The following is a 3235-nucleotide window of genomic DNA, read 5'->3' as shown; positions in this document are numbered from 1 at the left end:
CACATCTCTCTAAATCCAAATATCCAATGGATCCTCTTACTGTGTAGCATTTATCATGCTATATCACACAGGTGCTATTTGTTTGTCTTTATTGCTCAATGGACTATATGCTTCAGAACAGTGAGGATCATGTCTTCCATTTGCTTATTTTATTTCTTGCAGAAAACGCAGGTAAGATAAATATCTGTTGAAGATGTATATAAACATATTGACTATTTATCACAGCTCTGGCAATGACCAAGGACATATGTCTTCAACACTGCTTCGTGACCAGCTGTAAGTTGCCCAGTTCTTGAACATAAACTGCACCAGATTCTTTTGCTTTCATTGCAAAAACAACAGCTATTCAACCACGTGAATATAAACAGACCCATCCAACTACCCCCATCACAAAATAAATGAACACTTCAGGATTCCTTGCCATCAAATGTATCTCCAGTAAGTCGCCAGTTAGAAGGACTGATAAAATTATGGAAGACTATTTAATGTGAGAACTTATCTAAATATTTGAATACATTGATGATGTTTCTAAAATGTTCAACACTTGCAATGGCTCCCTAATATCTGTAGAATAAAAATCCATATATCTGAGGCAGGCATTCAAGGCAACCACAACCTTGCTCCCTCCTACCTTCCCAGCCCTTTCTTCCCAACTCATCACACAGTCTATATTCTAGGCAAATGGACTTGTTTTTCTCCATACAAGCCCAAAATGTGCCATATTTTGCATCATAATGGTAATAACAGACCCTCAGGGAGTCTATCAGGTGTCAGGCCCTCTTCCAAGTGCTTTACATATGTTAACTCAATCTTTATAACAACACTATTTGGTAGGTATTATTATGATCCTCATTTTAGAGATGAGGAGCCTGAGGCATGTTGCTTAAGGTCAAACGATTAGTACGCAGCAAAGCCTGGATATGAGGTGTCTAACCCTGTGTCTCTCGCCATCCAGCAGACTAGCCCAGGCTCGTTCCCAGAGGGTAGCAAATTTCCAAGAGCGAGTGATGGCACAAAGGTCCTGCTGAGGTCTAGGCTCAGAACTGACACAGTATCATACCCACTGCATTCTATTAGGCAAAGCAAGTCATAATGCCAGCTCATATTCCAAGGGAGGAGAAATATTCTGTTTATTGAAAAGAGAACAGCAAAGTCACATGTGGATACAGGGAAGGAAATAATGGCAATCAATTCGCAAGTGCTCTACCACACATGGCCAAAACTAGCTGCCAAGAAGGGTGAGAGAGTCTTCAAATGGCAGCCATAAGCTCATGAGTAGGAAGAACAGATTCAGTGGGAACAAATTAGCAAGCAGTCTGTAAGGGTATTTTTTTTTTTATTATTTCAGATATATTTTATTTCTTCAAATTTATTTATCAGGAGTGACTGAAATAAAAAATATAATTGAGTCTCATCATCATGGAAATGGCTTTAAGGGAAAACTGGTAGATGAATATCACTGCTTCCCATTTTCAACCAGTAACAATTGCCACTTATAAACAGCCAACAGTCTATCCAGAATGCTCAAGACAGGGGCTCCTGGGTGGCTCAGTCGGTTAAGCGTCCAACCCATGATTTCAGCTCAGGTCATGATCTCAGGGTTGTGGGATCGAGCCCCACGTCGGGCTCCCTGCTCAGCGTGGAGCCTGCTTAAGATTTTCTCTCTCCCTCTGCTCCTCCCCCACCCCATTTGCATGCATGCTCTCTCTCTCTCAAATAAATAAATAAATCTTAAAAAAAAAAAAAAAGAATGCTTAAGATATGCTATATAATACAATCTGCCTGTTCACAAGGGGAACATCTAGGCAATAACTTATGTGAACTTCTTGATTTCATCATACAAAACAAGCACAAAATCACCACGCATGCCTCTGAGAACATTGGACCACGCACCCTTGAAAAGAGCTTTGGTTCCTTCATCACAAGCAACCTTCCTCCAGCAGTCAAGCATGCCTGCCTACGCGGTGTCAGTTCCTTTGCACCCTGACTGCATCATCATACGGTGACCAACAGTGTCAAATGGATAGGAAGTCAACCCAGCAACCACTGTGACGGCTTGTGCGATCATCCAGCGGATAAAGATGTGAGTATTCTTGGGATCTGGAAGCATTCCCTTTGCAGTGTCATAGATACTGAAGTAAGCAGCTCGGTAGATGAGAATACCCTGCACAGACACATTAAAGCCTTGGTACAGGCCCTTCATCCCATCAGACTTGTAGATCTTAGCCAGGCAGTCACCGAGGCCTCGGAATTCCCTTTTAGCTCCAACTTTGCCCACATCAGCTACTAGACAGGTACGGGCAAAATCAAAAGGATACACAAGACCCAAGGATGTGGCCCCAGCGGCACCACCGGACTCCAGATTCCCTGCAAAGTAGCGCCAAAACTGGGTTCTCTTGTCCACACCACCCAGGAAGTTCTGCTTGTATTTATCTTTGAAGGCAAAGGTGAGAACCTGGGTGGGAAAGCATCTGATGACATTGGCTAGCTTACCAGGCCAGAAGGACAGGACTCCCTGCTCCCTGGGGATGCGAAGCCCTTGTATTGCTTCTCTGCAGTGATTTGCTCGCAGGCATGCCGTACCCGAAGCAGCAGCTTGACCCAGTGGATGGGTGCAACCACGGTCTTGGAGATGGCCATGGCCTCTCCACCCACCAGCAAGTCCTTAGCAAGGGACACAGCAGCATCTATCATGGTGAAAGGAGAAAGGAGGCAGGCAACTGTGGAGCAGTCTGTAAAGATTTCAATTGTCCCCTAAATCTAATCAGAATCACTACAGAATAGTTTTGGAGAACTTGACAATTTGATTCCAAAATTTATGCAGAAAAGCAAATGGCTTTTCTAGATAAGAAGAGCCAAGACAATGCTAAAGAAGAGCAAGATGGGGACACTTGTCCTTGCAGATGTCAAGACCACTGGAGCAGGCCGGAGACCAGAAACAACCTCACGCATACAGGAAAGCTCCGTTATAAAGGAGCATGTATTACATATCTGTGGAAAACTAAAGACTCTCTGAAAGGCAAACCCAGAAAAACTTTAGAAGGCAATATCGAGTATCTTTACAATGTGGGAGAAAAGAAGGAGCTCTTAGGCAAGACTCTCGAAATCAGCAAAGCAGGAGGGCAGGAAGGCCACATTTTACCATACTAAACTGTGGGCCTTCTGTTCACCAGAAGACACTATAAAGAACACGACAGGATAAGCCAGTGTGGAAATGGAACAGATAAATGGTGGA

General features: G+C 43.6%; 1 pseudogene; it reads right to left on the bottom strand.

Annotated features, from left to right (window-relative positions):
• Window positions 1–1813: 1813 nt before the first annotated feature.
• On the bottom strand, window positions 1814–2694 carry LOC116628433 (annotated as a pseudogene).
• Between the last annotated feature and the right edge of the window lie 541 nt (window positions 2695–3235).

Source organism: Phoca vitulina, unplaced genomic scaffold (assembly GCF_004348235.1).
Source record: "Phoca vitulina isolate PV1807 unplaced genomic scaffold, GSC_HSeal_1.0 scaffold3, whole genome shotgun sequence".
NCBI classification, from domain to species: Eukaryota; Metazoa; Chordata; class Mammalia; order Carnivora; family Phocidae; genus Phoca; species Phoca vitulina.
This window is presented reverse-complemented; position numbering and strand designations above follow the sequence as displayed.